Source organism: Gallus gallus, chromosome 3, assembly GCF_016699485.2.
Source record: "Gallus gallus isolate bGalGal1 chromosome 3, bGalGal1.mat.broiler.GRCg7b, whole genome shotgun sequence".
In the NCBI taxonomy this organism is placed as follows: Eukaryota; Metazoa; Chordata; class Aves; order Galliformes; family Phasianidae; genus Gallus; species Gallus gallus.
This window is the reverse complement of record NC_052534.1, coordinates 1,352,120-1,371,163: the sequence shown is the minus strand read 5'-3', so window position 1 is coordinate 1,371,163 and position 19,044 is coordinate 1,352,120. Positions and strand designations below refer to the sequence as shown.

The 19,044-nt window shown below is 38.9% G+C and overlaps 1 long non-coding RNA gene across 4 annotated transcripts in view; it reads right to left on the bottom strand.

Annotated features, from left to right (window-relative positions):
• LOC101748294 overlaps nt 1–19,044 on the bottom strand; it is a 414,590-nt gene that overhangs the window by 126,305 nt on the left and 269,241 nt on the right. For 3 of the 4 annotated variants that reach the window (XR_005858964.2, XR_006938999.1, XR_006938998.1), the window contains exon 3: nt 9,716–9,832. The exons of the other annotated variant lie outside the window; for it this stretch is intronic. This is a non-coding gene — a long non-coding RNA (uncharacterized LOC101748294). The remainder of the gene's footprint in view (nt 1–9,715; nt 9,833–19,044) is intronic. 4 annotated transcript variants of the gene reach the window in all.

Genomic DNA, 19,044 nt, shown 5'->3' with positions numbered 1-19,044 from the left:
GAACAGCATGAAGTCAAAAGTATAAATTTTCATATTGATATCCGGGCCCTCCTAGAGTCTCGTGCAGTCAGTGTATGCTATTTCACACCGCAATACATTAAGGCGACACAAAGAAAGGCGTAGTACACAGTTAACGGAACAGGAAACAACAGAGGTAAATTCCCTACACCGTGGCGAAGGTAAGGGATGCAGCTCCAGTAAAAGGAAGCTGAAAGGCCTGAAAAGTTAATCAGATCTCGTTATTGCAAACAGTGTAGGGGAGAATTAAAACAAAACGTGACCTGGAGCCGCTGTGAGGCTGGACTGGGGAGATGGAGGTGGTGGCTGTACTGCCCTCAGGTGGAAGGTCTGCTTGGGAGGGGCCACCACTTACCGAGCAGCCCAGAGGAAAACAAGAAAAAAGGAGAAACAAACAGCCGCACTACATGCATGCACTACACCAAGATATTCATAAGTGTGAGCAAAAGGGGCTATCATACGGGAATCCTCCAGTAAACCATACGTGCGTAGAATGACAGCAGGATAAAACTGTTTTTGTCTGGTGAATTGTAAATTGAGTTTGTTTCCAATTCACATCTGAAATGCGAGGTTGATGCGTGCTTTTTATTTTCTTTTTTAGCCGGGGGGGGGTTCTAACGGGCGATATTGACTTGAAATAACTAAAACCTCACTGAAGAGCTCTAACACATGTGGTGTGACTGACACACGCTCTCTGAAGCACACTCAGAATCGCTGCATTGAGCAGGTAACTTGTTCAACTGCCACAAGCAACAATACCATACATCCCTACACGCTGAGAGTTATTCAGATCTATTTGGTACAAATACTAACGGTCATTTTTCAATATGCAGGAGCAATCAGAAAGAAGCAATATTATGTAAGAAACTCTGGCTAATAGGAAATAGTCCTCTGGGCTTACTTTTGCATGCTCGTTCATAAACAGAGCACGAGGACTTTCCTTGCAGGTTTAAGGGGTGCACAGAGTGGCCCTGGCATCCCTAGAATGACAAGAGACTGCAGGGTAGCCAGCCCATCGGGGCTACAGCATCACTCAGGTTGCACATAATGGAATCCAAGGTGGAAAATCAGCAACTTCAGCTTCAGAACATGCATGAGTGATTAACTGCCACATCCAAGTGACTGGGAAGATAAAATTTGAGGGATCAGTCCAATATGCTGGAGTCAGATTGTTTGTTTGTTAGCTTTTGGCCAGAAACAGTTAGCTGGAACACCTTTACATAGCATTTGAGAGTTTTCTCACCAGTTTTGTGCTCTTACCATCATAATTTTAAGAACAGATCAATTTTTTCAAAGCAAAGGACAGCAACAATAATCGTCTGCTGGCTGGATATCAGCATTTGATCTCCTTTTTTGCTTAGCTGAACGCTCTGTTTTCTAATTGTTTCTGCCACATAACACCGCACTCATGTAGCAGAATATTCCTTTCAGACTTGATGTTCCACCAATGCATATACAACAGGCTGAACCCTGTAACATTACCTGCCCCCTTAATAAACAAGAGCTGAGAAGGACAACCCAGAAGCAGCATAAATACTGGTGAGGTACCCTGTGATGAGCTGCAAGGCCACCTCTGCCCAACTGAGTTCAGATCAACCCAGACACATGGTCACCCCTTCACCTGCATTGTAGGCACACCCCCAAAACACTTCTGCTAAGTCTTATGCCTCTGGGATGCTCCAAGTGCAAGCTAAGAACTTTGATGCTGACATGGCAGTGTTACTACTGCGGTGTGAATTCACACTGCAGCTCTATGTGTGTTCATATCCTCCACAATGGGATGAGAGGAAGGGAGCAGCAAGGAGGTTTTAACTGCAGCATGGAGCCCGCAGCTCGCTGAGCATGGGGGTAAATTTAGGCTGGTTTCCAAACACGGGGTTCGGGACAAACATGTCTGGGGACTCAGTGCAGTTGGTTCCAACAATACCCATTGTTAGCAGTTTTAAGAACAGTGTTTCCAAAGAAGTTAATGATGGAAATGAAAAAGAACAGTGACATGAATGAAAGTTTATAGGATTAGCTTTAAATGAAATGTGTCTTTGTTTTGGTTTGTTTTTGCTGTTTATTTTAAACAACCAGCACTTTCTAGAGTTAAAAAATCTTTTTTTTTTTTTTTTTTTTTTTTTTCCTCTTTGCAACGCTACTTTTTTGAAAGCAAATGGGCATAACTACATTTTGGTAATCTTTGTTTTCTTGCACAAAAATGCATTCTAATTCCTTTCTGTCAGAGTCAGTGATCCATTTGGGGAGACCAAGCAGAAAGGATGCAATTTATTCCTTTTTATATAAGTACCATGTAGTGATATTAATGTTTATCTTACTGTTATAGAGAAAAGGTATTCATTAGATTAATTTTCCAGTGAAATTTCTTCTGTAAAATTTACACATTGTATATACTTTTAAAAATGTGACAGAAAGACTGAGCAGTTTGGTGGTGGGATGGGGGGAGCTTTCTATGACTACTCCCTATCTACCCATGCAAGAGCTTTTCATTTGCACATTTTGCATCCAGATGTAACTGCTGGTTGTAGAACATGATGAATTAGCTCACAACTTTGCATGCCATTTCACATTCCTGAGGAAACAGGCACTCCTGAAGGATTACTTTGCTACGTATGGTAGCTGACAAACGGGGAGGGGAAGTAAACAGGAGCAGGGTCAAAAAGAAGAAGAGGAGTGGAAAGCCACAAGAACTAATAAAAGCCTTACATGGAGGGAATCTGAGCAAAGCAATAGGAGAATGGAGCTAATAAAGCTACAGTGCAACACAGCATAATCAAACTCACATTTTATAAACACCAGATATTGTTTCCCTGATGTTTTCCACACCCTTTATAAAATTCCCCCGATTGAGGTCTTCTAAGTAGTCCTGTCCAGAAGGAAAACAGCACAAAGCCCTCATTAAAAATGAGTGAAGTCTAAGACATTTCAGAGGGATGCTGCACCTCTCCTACCTACCTACAAGAGCTGCCCACACCTCAGCCTCTGTGCATGTCACAAGGAGTCACCTAACATTACCATTTACTGCTTGATTTGGCTGGCAGTTTTGTGTGTGAGCATGGCCCCACTGAAGTTATGAAAACTCTAACACGACCAAATAAATCACTTTGGATTCACTGTACTCATGAGATAAAATCTCTGTAGGTAAAACTTGTGCAGAGATACCAACCAAAGTTTACATACGAGATGTAGTCCTGATCCAGCTGAAGCATATGGCCAAAGCTCATTTTTAACTGGGCCAGAATTCTACCTTTAAGCTTGCCAAAAACAAAAATATATATATCATAATAGCAAACATCACAAAGACAAAAAAAATTCTTTGAGTTGAAAAAGGCCACAAAATAAGTAATTTGCTCTTATTTCATTAAGCTGGCCTCAAATCTGCCCTCTATTTTTTATTATGTGGCCAAAACTATGAAAAGGTATCAGCTCACCATCTGATATATGACTTGACAGATAATTGTGGATATTTAAACAGAAACTGAAGATCTGTACTTAAATCTGCTAGAAGAGTAAAATATCTTAAAACATTCTCCCATTCCTCCCCTGCACTGAGAGGATCTCAGAAGCAGCCAAGCCCATTGCTTCCAGAACAAGCCCAAGGTCCACAGCCTGTAACAGTACCGATTGCCATCCCAAAACACAACGGATGTAGTTCAAGATTGCTTTTTCTTCCTGCTACACAGCTGTCTGCAGACAGTCTAGCTTTTTTCCCGTCTTATCTATTATTCACACAAAAAAAGAATTATTTGTATGGAAGTTAGTGCTTCTTTTCCACAACTTTTTATGATCAAGGTGACTTATAAACAGCTACAATAAAAATGGTTGTTTTTTTCCCCTCAATACAAGAGCATTCTCAATAATGTTTCAGAGAGACCAGAGAGGCTAAAAGATACGTGACATTCATAGATTTCATCCCTGAAGCCACAAAAACCACACTGGCAATTTCTTCATTTGACCAAAATGAATGGTCATCATGAAAACAAATGTAAGTTTGGTATCACTGATTTGGCTGAGACAGCTTAGGGGCTTGAACTTAATAGACTTCCTCTGACAGATTAGGATCTCCTCGTATGTCTGCATCATCCTGTCACAGCAGATAGCCAAGTCCAAACCACAGGCATGGGACTGCCCTTGATCCATAACCTCAGAATACAAAATAACCGGCTAAAGAATGTAATAAGACTCCCAAGAAAATACCTTTGAAGACAGTATTCCTTTTACTTGCTGATCTTTTATGGGGGGGGGGGGGGGGGGGGGGGGAGAAGACAATTAAGCATTAAGAACAGATTGATGCTTAAACAAAATGCCTAACAGTAAAAGCACATTTCTATATTCCAAAGGAGTAGGCAAAGCCAGCCCTAAGAAGGGATTAGCTACTATCTGATGATATTACTACTGGATTAATGGTGTTTCATATTCACTATATTTATTTTTTAAAAAAGCAAGGAAAAAAAAAAAGCCTGTTCTCTTTTAAGGAGGATATAAGTGATTTGTCTAAAACCTAAAAACCAAAACAGAAATTAAAAAAAAAAAAAAGATTTTATTTTTACAACAATTTGATGGATAGTATTCTCTTCATTTATGAATCCTTAACTGAAGTAATTTTTCCCCCATTGTATGGAACCTTGCATTTCAAGTCAATTGTTCTGAGAGTGGCAGAGTCCGTGAAAATAGTAAAGCAATGTATGATTCCAGAACTGGTGCTTTGTATTACAGTGGATATTTTAAGCAGTTCTTATTTTAGAGAATTGTTTCTGTAATAGATATACTAAAGGTGATCATTTTACTTTATTGCTAGTCGTTGCTGACTGAAATATTTTGCCAGATGAAAGTAATTACTATGACCATAGTACTTTTCTAACCTGTTCAGTGTATTGTATCTCAGACATTCATAACATGAAATTTTAGACTATCTTTGCAAAAAAAAAAAAAAAAGAAAAAGAAAACCACCAAAAGAACAGAAAAAAAACCACCAAAAAACTGGCCTTAATTATATACATGCTATATATACATATACACACTATCCAGTCTCCTCCCACTTCTGCATATCTTGTAGCTATAAAAGGTTACAGGAAAAGTCTGATCTTAATGCACAGATGACAAAGCCAAGCAATATATTCCATGCTGGAAATGAGAAAAAAGAATCTGCTTCAACCAGAACTGAATTACTCAGGTGAATTTTTTAAAAAGATGCAAGGAAAAGCCATATCCTTATTCAACATTAACAGCTTCCCGTCAAAATTATACATTAGAGAAAATCACGTGTTGAGGTATCCTCAGGACTGTATCCCCTGGAGATGGAAGCAGGCCTGTGTTTCTCTCACAAAGTCACGTCTGCTTGGGGTAGACTTTTTCCAATTCAAATGATAGTAATATATGCGCAATAAACTCACTGTTATAAATATTTACCATAATATCCATCTTCCTGGTTCTCCTGCTATCCAAAACAGCAGCCATGCTACTGTAAATCAGGCAAAGTGTTTTGTAGGAGCTGCAAGCAGCTGTCCGTGTGTTTCTGGATACAGCCATCCAAGCAGAGGCAAATGTCACAAGAGAGATGGCAAAAATTGTGGCAGACTCCACATTTCAAACTGCTTCACTTCTGCACCACTTAGGAGGTAAATGCAGCGTTCTGGGTTAAGGAAGACCAATATATCCTCAGGTACTGCTTGAGGAGCCAGCAGTGTATCTGATCTCCTGTAAGCTTTTGGATACTGGCAAGAAATTAACTACCCTTTAAGCAGTGTGAGGTGCATTATCTTCACTATGGAACTCACAGAAAAACCACTTGTTCAAATACAAGCACCACATTCTTTTCTTGCTTGAACTATCAGTATGGACAAGGGGCAGTTCTTTATCTGAGCAGGGATGCCATCATGTAGGGTCGTATGGTTAGGCTGTGGTTGGACTTGATGATCTCTAAGATCTTTTCCAGCCTGAGCAATTCTATGATTCTATGATTCTTTGATTCTATGATTCTGTGCTGTGTAAAATATGTCTTCCTACAGACACTGCACATGCCTATTTCAAATCTCACTATATTTACAAAAGAGAGATGTAAGTCATTGCCACCACCATGATGTGTGGTTATCTCCTTGAGATGCCAAGTACAGCAGCCTCACACTGGACGAGGTAAGAAGATTTTGATGTCCCAGTTGTTCTGTCCCTACCAACCGTTGCTGAGCCCGAGGACAAACGCTGTGTGATGGTCACACGTATTTCAACTACCTTTGGTAGCACTTCACTTAAGGAATTTAACAAAGTAGAGAATAAAGGAAGAAAGTAGGCAACAGAGAGCAATTAAAGGAAACATTTCTGGACACACAGACTACTTTTGCCTAAGCTGGTATTTCTCTTTCTTTGCCTTGAAAAAAGTCTTAACATGGTTATCTGGAACACCATGAAATAGGAATGTGGTGCAGAGGAGCAAATCACAACTACCCAAATGCAAAAACTCAGCCTTGCTGTGTGCTATATTGGGTTCCATTCATACACACCAAGGCTGCAAGGGGAGTGCTGGGGGACGTATTTATTCTCTTCACTATGTTACTTCACAACAGCATTTATGGGGTGATGCAGACTCTAAATCCACATCTATCTATCTACTGCACATGTTTTAATCTCAATCTTAAACAGATAGAACTTAAAACAACTGCGTGTGTATTTTTGTTCTTTAACATTTCCATCAGCATTATTTGTTATTAAAGAGGAAAAAAAAGAAAGCTAAAATAAGATTTCTTACAAAAGGTAATTAAGCAGTATAATACACTAATAAGTGGAATGAACAATAAGGAGTTGTGCGAAAATATATGCCTTGTGCAGTAGAGGACTGGTGTTTCAGGAGAATAACAATTATGATCACCAGTCCTCTTCTGTTTCTGTAATACTCTACACAATCTTTTTTAAATTACTTTATTAACCTTTCCTCCTAGCACAGAAGTGCCCGATTACAGATAATATTTCAAAATCATCTGAGGTGTAAGTGTGTTTGATTTGCTCAGTAATTATTTGTCTACTTTATTACATTGGCCAAGCACACAAGCTCCTTGACCAGTTTTATTTCAAGTCCAGTTAAGAACGGGGTCGTATCATTTTGTGTGATCGCTCCCTTTGGGCCCCAGAGTACCTGAAATTTCATTCTGGAGCTGGGAATTTGGAAACAAATCTCTCCCATTTACATAGGCAGAAAGCAGCCAGTGGGCTTTCAATTAAGGTTGAAGGGCCTGGTCATAAAGGGGAGGTTTGGTGCAAATGTAAAAAAAGTTTGTTTATTTGGTCTGCAGACCAAAGACATTTTGACTCAGGCATGCAAATTTACCTTTCCTAACCTGAAAGGGTGTAAAACCCCTACATATTTGTCAGTGCATGCTCTTCTGTGATAATTTATTGCCAACATTTCACAGAAAACATTATTTCAATTTGGATCTGAAGGTATTAGCCAATTACCAGCTCCAATCCTATCTGCAGCTTCATGCTAAACCTACGGTGATCACAGAAGGAATACTCACTTTTTAGAACACAGGCCTGGAGAAAACAAGAGAGTACAATAACAATAATAATAAAAAATGCATCGAAAAAGTTTTCCTGCTCTAACTTTGCTGCTTGTAGGAAGTGAAAATAATATTTACATTTTTTTAAAGATGAAAATGCAATGAGATGAAACGTGGTACACGGTTTATTCCTGAGGGTCACCGCGAGGATAAAAGCATAAAGCCTGGGGACTTTGTTTACTGTCCACAATCAACAAATCCCCAAATCTCCATATGCAGCAGGTTTCTAAAGCTCTGTTAGTAATACTGTGTATTGCTGGTCAACTCAGTCACCCATAGAATTACAGTGTAGGGTATGGATGCCAGTATTTTAGACCCAAACCGAGCATAAAAAACACAAAGTAAAATTCAGTGTCAGCACAAAGTTGACAGCGAATGATTATAACAGCTTCGAAGCTTGAAAAAGAGTGTAAATAACTAGGATCCCCCGCGGGCTCACTCAGCCTGCATACATAACAACGGTGATGGACAGCCACTATGGTAAAGTATAAAAAAAGTCACTCTGCAAAGATGCAAAAATTTCTCCTGCAACGAGTCTTAACTGTCACCTTTCTGACTAAATCAGCTACTTTTATAGAGAAAAAGTATCTATATTGTAAGGGGCACATTCTTGGTACAGGCTGCAGGTAAACCATTAATACAGTCTGCAGCACTAATAAGTCCCAAGAATTGTTATTTCTTTAAAACAAATGACTCAAAGCTCTGTGTTGGCAAGCCCTTCCTCACAGCCACCACCCAATTAACTGCAGCAAAGAGACAACCCAGATCACAGAGCAAGAGAGCCTCCAACAAGGCATGTGTTTGAGCACAAGAATTAAAATCCCGCTATCCAACAACATGCAAATATTAGTGTCCCTTGTCTTTGCTCAGATGTACACATAGAAGCCCCATACACATGCAGTAATGGCTTTGATGTGTTGCCTGCTGTGTTGGATGTGTGTCAATGCTGGGATTGCATTGGTGGCTGTACACTGGGAGTGAGGGAACAGGGATCAAGAGGGCACATTGGCATGTGCCTACAAACCACTGCGCCTTTCAAAATCAACTAACAAGAAAGCAAGTGGACACATGCTTTATTATTATTATTATTTTCATTATTTATTCCCTGAAAGATTTTTATTTGGGGTTAAAAATAGCAGAGATTAAAATTTTCCTTTTCACCCATTTCATTTGTGTTTACCAAAGGAAGTAAACGCCTCAAGATCCCAGCCCTTGGCCATTGGACAATCAGTTCTGAGAGATTTGTTCTCATTTAGACTAACCAGGAGCCCATGAACATTATACAGGAATATTAGTGATAATCAGGAGAATGTACGGAGTGAAATGACTACATCCAGCAATAATAAAAGGAAAACTCTCTCATGAGATAGTAAAAAAAAACATGATGAGCTACAGAAAAAAAAAAAAAAAAACAACTTTTTGTCTCGCAAGGCGCTAGAAGCCGTCCTCCTCTGAACATAAAGAGAATTGAGATCGCAGCACTTCATAGACTGTGGCTATCAGTTTGGTGACTCAGACATGGAAATGGCAGCTTTATAACTTTATGAACTTAAGGAGTCACTGTAGGGTCTCTGAATATCCTGAACATGTTCAAGGACAACCTTTAGAAAAGGACTTGCTCTCACCCACCGTGACAAAATCCTTATGCTTTGCAGGTGTTTTCTGATCTTTCTGCTGCTGTTTATTCAGAAGCTTGCAATTTCTTTCCTCACTTGAAAGAACAGTGATATCCAAAGGCCATTCCCGGAAGCCAGCGCAGCTGCAAGTATTCGTTCTAGTCCACTTTGTTTTCTTTGTGCTATAAAAATGTGTCACGTCTTTGAGGTGCTCCCTCATAAAATTAATTAGAATGTATGAATGGTGGGATAGGTTAATCTACAAACTTTTGCAGTGTTATTCCGCTGAAAGAAATAGAACTCTTCATATGTCAGCTGATGGCTGATGAAGTGAAGTGGGCACCCAGTACCGGCTGAGTGCTACCAGGCTTTGGTCCAGAAATTCTGCCCCATGTCCCTATTTCCAATTGACTAATTCAAACAGAAAGCAGCAGATCATTCCTTTGACATTTTATCCTGCCTCTGTGATGCTAGTCATAAGGAAGCGGGGCAATAATGTACATACATTTGTTTTGCACATCGTCTTACCAAATCCACTGGCTGCAGGTGAGTTCTCTCTGCCCTGTTCTGCACAAAAATCTTGGGAAGAATAACAGGATGCAGCAGCAGGAAAATGAAACAGTTGTATCCATAGCAAACCAGGAACTGTAAAAAGGGAAATTCAAAGTTGTCTGTCAGTGTTTCTCCCTCCGAGTGACCAACAGAGCAGCACGCAAAGCTGTCCTTGTCAGCCATGCTAAGTGAAGCTGGATCTGCAATCTCACAGAAATAAAAGGCAGAACGGGAGATGTCAGAGATATTGTTCCGTAGCAGAATTAGCATAACCCAGCACATCAGAATATTAAAATTTAACAAGGATTTCAAACTGTCCCTGCATCATAAGCGTAGTCGTGTCAAGGGTTTTTTTATTGGTTCAGTGGGATAGGTGTAATTGTATCAATATTTTAATGCTTGATGCATATTGTCCGTGATAAATTGCTTGCATAAATAAAGCGCACCGATATTCAATTGCCAATGAAATAATCACACATTCTAGATCTTTATTATATCATGCATTATTTAATTATAATAATCAGAATCCTTTTGAAGGTAAAACAAGATTAAAAAGGTTTTGTTTTATTGGATCTATATATTTGATTTACACTTTATATGTTAGTTTTGCATTAAGAATTTATAAGGCATCAATTCAAATGGTGATATTACAAGAGTTTATTCCTTTTGTAATTAGTACAGTACTCTTTAGGTACTCTGGCTACGAGAGATAATATTTCAGTATTTTAATGAGCTTTTTAAGTATAATTGATGTAACAATCATGGAATTACACATTTCTACCTGAAGAATAATGAAGGAAACATTTTAATGAGAAATTTAATCATTATTAGCAAATGATCTACTAAACTGCCATTTACTGACATTTAAAAGCTTAATAGCAGAAAACTGTATTTTTTGTACATCTGCATCATCACCACTGATGATTATCTCCTTAGTTGCTCAGGTTTTCTGATGCAACTTTTTTTGATAGGCTTTTGTTGTTATATTTAAGAAAAGCTTTCTTTAACTCACAATTGTCAGCTTCATCGAGAAACTATGCAGCTTGACATGTATACAGATAATTTAAATAAATTAGCCCCTTTTCAGCCTTCAGCATTTTTTAGTTTAAAAGGACTCATTCTTGCGAGTATTCATGCCTGCATCAGCTTGATTTTGATGAATGCCCTGTAACCTGCCTGGTAGCACCTTAGACACGGTGATCCTACCATGGCGTTAGCAGCAATGTGTGAAGCGACCACATTTTCCTCACAAAAGAAATATGTATATATATAATTGTTATTAATAATGATTTTCTTAATATAATAATAATTGATTTATCACTACTGTTGTTATTAATAATAATGATACATTAATATAATGATTATTAACAACACTAATACTAATAAAGACCCTTGTTTTTTCAGACAGCCAAAAAGAAAAATCAACATCTACCTTACTTCCTTGCTCCACAGCTCTCACCCATTCCAAGCAGGATTTTCAGAGCCAACATACTGTGTCACACAACTTGCTCCATATCACCACCTACCTGCCACTCCAGAGCACACAAACCCCATGCACATGGCAGGGGCTACCCTACAACAGGACAGTGCCATGCCATTGCACCAGAGAAGCCTTGATCTGAATGTACTAGTTTCTAATTTGGCTTCACATGATTTATATGGCTACACACAATCAGGCAGCACTGCAGTTCAAGCAGGGGATAAGGAAAATTTTATTAAGCTTAGAAATTATCTTTGGAAAGAAGGAAAGGGTATCACATCACAGCAACAAACAAGCCATGCATAGCATGACCTTGGGAATATTGCTCAGCATGCACAGAGCTACCTGGGGTGCACCTGTTCCACACTTAGGTTAAGATATTCCTAAACCCAACAGAAAGTTTCTTCCTTTTAAATAGATATTGCTCTTATTTTTGAGCAATACAAATTCACCACTGCAGGCTGGTATGGGCCAGTGGTTGTCCACCATAGAGAGGTTCCATTTAATACAAATAAACGTAAAATTGTAGTTCTGCTCTACTCAAGTGGTCACTCACTCTTAGAACAAAAATTGGGAAAGCAGCAAACACAAAGATACGTTAATGAAGGGTTTTTCAGTACAGGATTTCTTTCTCATGACTGCAGTTTCCACAGTCACTCACAAAGAAAATTACGCCCATATTTCATGTGAGGCCCCAAAAAAATCCCTCTTTCTCCAACTTCATAGGGGGAAGAGATGAGAAAAGGGCAAAAGAGAGGCTGGATATAAAGGTAACATTTCTCTTACCAGTAACCATCTCTGATAGCTGAGATAGAGAGGTTTAAGCAAATCTACAGTGTGGTTCAGAAAAACAAAATAAAAATAAAAAAAACCACACCACCAAAGACACCAAAACAAAGAAACAAAACCACCAGGCATCTATAAAAGAAAACAAAAGCAAACCGTGAAGCTATAGAAAGAAGGAGAAATTGGTCTCCTCACCAGGAAGATCTCTTCAGACAGGCAATGCATTCCTACTCATGACACAACCTAAAGCGACTCAGGCCCATCATATTACTTATCTCTGGTACCTGGATGCCTCATTATCTCTTTTGGAAAGATTAAAAGAAAAATTCCTAGACTGAGTCGTGGTACACTGGGAGTCTGCTTGCTCTTTTAGGACAAGGAGGATACAAGACAATGGAAGGGAAGGAAAAGGATGCTCTGCACCAGACATTGCCTGCCTATGGCAGGGCAGCTTTGCTTTTATGCACAAAGGAGAACAAGGGCTTGAATCTCTTTGCCACAAGTCAGTTCTGTTCCAGATCAGAATAAAAAAGTCCAACAAAGCTTCCTGACAAAATTACTCAGCTCTGCTTCTGTTTGCATGTTCCCTCACTGCCCCAAAAAGGCAGCATTCTTGCTTGCATCAAGTATCTTTCGTCTCATACAACATCTTCTTTGATAGAACATCTGAGGAACAGAAGTAATTCATCCCTTGGGAATTCATGCTAGGGTCTCATTCATCGCTGGTTTAGATGGGACAGGCCAAAAATCTGCTAAGACAGGCAAACTGATCACCAGCAGTTTTGCAAGGCTACTCTATGGGAGCTATGTTGTATCTGCAATCCCTGTGCATCAGGCACAATGGAAAGCATTGCATCTCTTCTCTCCCCATGCTCAGGAATAACCCTTCTGCACACCTTCCTTTGGAGAGGACATCTTTCAGATTTCCCAGCATATCTCCTAGCTGGCCCTTCTAAGAATCGCATTCCAGGACAAAACTAATCCATATTATCATTAAGCACGGCTTGGAGAGACCTTCACGGCTTGTTACTACATGGGCTTACTGCCAAAAAAGTCTTTATAAAAGTAAAAGATATGTATCTCCAGGCTCATAAATAAGAGAGATTCTGAAAATTGGGTGCACTGCTCTGTCGTTGTGGTGATGTAAGGGAGCTACCTGGGAATATCAGCAATAGTGACTCAGGAACCAGAAGAAGACAGAGGTGAGCAATAAACTGCAAAAAAACCTTGAGCCAAAAATACATCAAGCCTGACTCCAGTGCTGTGTTTTCACCGCTTAGAGAGGTAGTGTCATTCTCGTCTGGGAAGTTCCATTTCAGCATTTCTTGGATATACCTTTTATAATTTTCAGTCTAATTATAATGGAAATCATTTTTCAATGTAATTTTTGTAATAAAAATGTTTCCTTATTTCTCATTACCTAAGAACATGATCTTGCACAGCTACTGAGCATGCTTACAACATGTATAGTGTATCTTCTTTCTTAGCATTTAATCTCTTCATAGTCTACAGATGTCAAGAGGTTCAGATTAAGCTTGTTAAAGATCTGCTTCACTCTAACTCACTGATGATTATTTATTTAGCAGTTTTATGTAACCCTGTCATTGATAAGCACTCTATTAATTTGCCGAGGGACAAATCAACACTAGTTATTTTTCTACTGGCTATTAGATTCAGTGCTGCTGTTTGTTACAAACCACTTGCCGGTTAATTATAAATTATGGGTCCTCTTTGCCTATATTAATTGATATCTCCTCTGCCTTTGTAATACTAGACAAATAAATTGAAGGCAAGATTTATTAAGTGGTGTGTGTCTTCCATCTCTTGATTAGTATTCTTTACTTTTTAAACATTTATACTTGTTTATACAGATTTGATGGCAGAACAGTACATTAGAAAGCAGATCCTTGGGGTGTTTTTGGGGAGACAGGAAGACTTATTTAATAGCTTCCCACAAATTAGGTTGAAGTGACACACAATTTAAATTGAGTAGTTTTTAAATGCTCCATTCAGTTCAACAAATTCTTAGGTTACAGTGCCTTCTTATATAGACACACTATACACATTTTACAGAAATTATCTATGATCTTATCTGCATTCAGTAAGTACCATAGTTGTTCTGCTCTATCTAACCTGCTGTGCGTGGATGTGAGAGCATAGACACACACGGCGTGTATAGAAGAAGATACACACAAGTCTGCATGCATGCGTGTAGGTCACTCCAAAGGGAATGTATCCCATCTATTTCCCTGGAAACTACAACAGATACAAAGAGAACAATAACACTATTTGATATAGCAAATTCTCAGCTACAAAATACTGCTTTTTTCAATCACTGCTAGCCGTGCATTTTCACCAGTGATGAACAAGAGCCTGCATATCGCCCTCAAAAAAATCTGCACCAGAGGAGGTGATCCACTGTCACTTTTGCCACTGCTGGTGCACCACCCACTGCGTCACTGTGCTCACATACACTGTTTGATCTCCATAAATATTCAGGAAGTGCTGATGACTGTCAGCGAGTGCCATTTTTTCTCCATGGAGGAATTCAATGGCACACCTTTGCTTCATATGCACTGAATGTCAGATGTCATTTTGTCAGACTATCCCTTCTGCTGCCATCTGTCACACAGCCATGAAATGTAATGGAATATTCCTGGGAAGGTTCAGCCTCTACTGCCATACCACCAACATCCATGTCTGACATCATGGGCCAATATCATAAAATAGGAGGAATTACTTTTGGAGCAGCTCTCATATACCTATCTGTATCACACCTCGGTCTCAATCAGCTGTTTTCACATCGAAAGAAAGGATATTCTGAACAGTGTTTCATTTACCAAACATGAAGTTGTAATGAGTGTTTTCAGAACAATGGAACATGGCCATTTTTGCATGAGCATGCATACATAAAGTGATTGTGCAGTCTTCTCCATTTCATATAGGGTATCAGACTACAGGAAACACACCTTTTCTAAGAGATGCTCACAGACCGCAAAGACGCAAGAATCAAAATTCATGCCATGTATTTCTGAGAAGAAACTTGATTCCTTTACTCCGTTGTCATTGGAAAACACAAAGGTATAATGCAAAACTCAGCTCTGGAGTAACTTCTTCCATTTCAAAGGAATCCTGAGCAATGGAAGTCTGGAAATGGAAATCCTATGGTGGGATTTCAAGTGGAATCCCACGATGGAAGTCTGCCCACATGAACAAAATGCTCAGACACATCAGTAAGTGAATGAATACATTGCTGCACTGAGTGTTCACAACCAACATCTCTCCCACTAATTAACTCTTATAATGCACTAGTTAGAATGAGTATGGATGTGTGCGTTATGTTTCCTACTGGGCAAAAAGTCTGCATCACTCTGGAGGATGGCTCACCAAGAACGGTGGACAGAGTGCATCTGTAGTTCTCCTAACTCAAGGTATACACCATGTAGCTCCATATTCATTGCCCTTTCATGACCAAAATGCACAGAAATAGGTTCCTGCAATCCACCTGTAACTCCAGGTCCTTTTTGAGCATATGTGTGAAGTTTAGCTGATATGACTCACTGAACTGCTTTGGGAAAACAGAAGAAAAAGAAGAAAACAAGCAGCAAAATCTAAATTCATTATAGGCATTCTTGCAAGCACATAGGGAGAACTAACTTAGGTTTTCTATCACAGAAAGAGCTATGACCACCTACTAGTAAATTTATTTCTAAGTGTAGAGACTTCAATTTTTTTTAGCATCTTTGTATCCTCATATACTCCCAATGCAGCTCAGATTACAACAGGCAGAGAAACCCTGCTTATAAAATAAACGCAAAATTCATTAATGCCGTTTGTCTTCTTCCCCAAAGCCATTATCATATTCCATCCATTAATAAGGTTTCAAAACCATTTTGAGACCTGCAGACAGACTGCACAGTGGAAATGGAATTAATGGAATTACAGTCAGTAGTGGTAATGTTAAAAAAAAAAAAAGACACAGCAACCTTATACTTTAATAACAAGGCACTTATTGGTAAGAATAGTAACAACTACTGTTTAGATTTTTTGAGCAGGATTATTGAGCATGAGACTTTCCTAAGTGCAAGGAGTACAGTTGGAGAAAACAAATGGGATGCACAAGCTGCTTCTTTAGGCTTAAGTAGCAGGCATCAGAAATAAAAACAGTAGTATTCAGAATTTAATTGGTAGGGACCAGTCAGTGAGAAGGCCGTGGTACCTGTGGAGTCAGTGAGCTAGGCAGTGCAGCCACAATCTGCACTTTGGCCCTGAAAGCATCAGCTCAGAGCTGCCAGCTCACCCATGATAGTGTCAGTGAGCCCAAGGTAAGGAATGGGTAAACCTTCTCAAATCAAATAGGAAATGACCTGAACTGTTGCTGTAAACCAATTTTTTTTTCCAGATTCACAGAAGTTTGAATGGCTTTCTTGTTCTATTTTCCATTTTCTTTCAGAAGAAATGTAAAATTGAGGCCTTGACCACTCAAGGTCATTAAAAATCCCATTAACCTTTTCACAAGGTAGGGCTTAAGTAGGGTTAATTAAGCAATATTGCTTCACAAGGGTCTGAAGAAGCATTTTTCTTTCGAGTTTCAAAATATAAGCCAGTAGGTTTGTATGCCTTCCACAAATTTTCTTCTAATTTTTCTTCTCACCACTACAGATTAAAAACATATAATATTTATTAATAGCAAAAAATCATGCAAAAGCCCAAATTCTGATTCTTATCTATACCCAGCAGTGCATGAGTTCCATCCATCTGACTGAAAATGATATCCATCCTCTTTTAAATGCAATTCAGTGGCCAATAGAATGGTTTACACACAAGGCAAAATGTTTCAAAAACATATTTGTACACTACAGAAATGCTTTCATCGCTCTAACAAATTAAAGAAAATACTGAGTCATTTTCCTCAACCATAAATAATCATTTACACTTATTTATTGCTGGGTGCTGTGAGCATTCTCAGAAAAAAAGAACTCAAAGCAAAGATAAATCAGTCATGAAAAGTGAGAGCAATATGATAAACTATCTATTAGGCCAGAGAGAAATCTGCCACACAGAGCCTGGAAACCATTGCCACACAAGAAGAACCTGCGACATCCATCTGTAGCTGCCTTCAATCATCTTCCTCCGTATCCTTCATCAGCGCTCTCTGTCCACATCGCTATTCTATAATTATCAACATATATAGATAGTAGTAACCAACTAGAATCCCATTTGCAAGGTTCTTCTTAAATACAAGGGGAATGTAGCTCTGAACACTGCAAAACTAAACTTTCTTTTTATGGGAAAACAAAACTGTCTGCAGACAGATGCTGCAGCAGCGAACAACCTGATCTCAGTGCTACCTGTTTCTACTGAATCACGCAATGACAATGAGTGCTGCGTAGGCATTCCATCTCATGTGTTGGTGAGTCAGGATTGCTAAAAGTTATGGCTTTGTCACAGGAACCTGAAACAATCTGTGTTAAACACAACCAGACGATGACAACAATCACCTCCAGTTCAAATTTGGAGTTCTGGGGAAAGCCTCTCTATTTCCCTCATTAATCCCCTTAAATCCCCACCTGCCAGCACTAATTTGCATGGCAAACCTACTCTGTGAATATAGGATGGTATAGAAATTGCACTAAGATTTCCTGACAGTGAACTGAACATTGCACACCATCTGGCTTGGTTTGTGACTTTGTAAAACGTAGAGATACTTGTCAAAGAGAATATACAAATTAAAATCTATTTATCTGAATAGTTGATGGGGAAGTCAAAATACATTGACTTAATCCTAGCTGGTTTTATGACAACCCTTAGTTCACACCAAGAATTCCAAAATTTGACCTATTCGAAATTACCATGTTCATCTTCAACTGAAAATAAATAAATAAATAAATAAGTACATAAGAACTGCGGGGAAAAAAAAAAAATCCTTATGTTTTACAGGTTAGTTTTGTACATCCAGGGGGTTTAGGCACTGTACCTTTAGAATGAGCAGTCCTTCAAGTTCTACAAAATACTGAGACAAAACTTCGCCTGTTGTTCACCAGGAATCCAACTTCTCTTTCTCCAGGATCCTTGCAGATATAATTCAGCTCCTCTTAGGAGCTGCATGATGTGCTGTACGCAGAATTCCTGCATGCTTTGCTCAGAGCACGAGCAATCCCAGTGTTACATGGAGAATTAACACACACAGCATTTTGGCTCACAAACCTACATGCATATCACTAGATCACAGCTCCCTATAAAATAGTAGCTGAGAGGACCTATATTCATTGAGAGGGAAGTATATATTTTCTGGTGGACTGGGAAAACTTCCTTCTTTTAGCTGCTCATATTCATTTTATGAGTTCTGTAGCTGCAGATCATTATGAATGTCTTCATGCGATTTCATTAGCATTACAAGAAAAAAAAAAAGATGCAAGATCCAGAGTGGGTAAATTCCCTATTTTTTCACTCTCTCTCTCTTTTTTCTTTTTTCTTAAACCCGGAAAGGGTGGATAAAGGACCTATAAAATAAATGCTGAGTGAATAGGACTCTTGAGCTATAGAACTTGTGCTGTGAAAATTCTACTTTGTCTGGCAAACACTATTAAACAGAAATCTATGAGCAGCATTTTTTTTGTCCATTTCATACAGGGGGAAAAAAAGAAATCAGATCTGACCCAGTGACTTCGATGACAATGGCAGGAGTCCTACTTTGTACAATGAGTTATAAAGACACATTTTTTACTCTTGGGTGGGCATTTTCACATTCCTGGCAGCAGAGCTCAGCTAGTCGACTTGCTGAGATCACTTACTAGAGCTCTGGTTACTGGCACCAGTGACTCTGGGATGTCAGAGTTACCTTGATAACCTTGATAAGTTTTGTGTTGTGTTTTTGTTTTATTTTCCAGATTGGCTACTAAATTTCACAATACAATTAAGAAAGTATTGTCAAAGCACAGATTGCTATAATTGTCATCTCTATTTTTGAATACTTTCTGGAATTTGAGTTTTAGGTACACAAAGTTCATACTTTTTCGATAATTTGGGTCACTTCCAA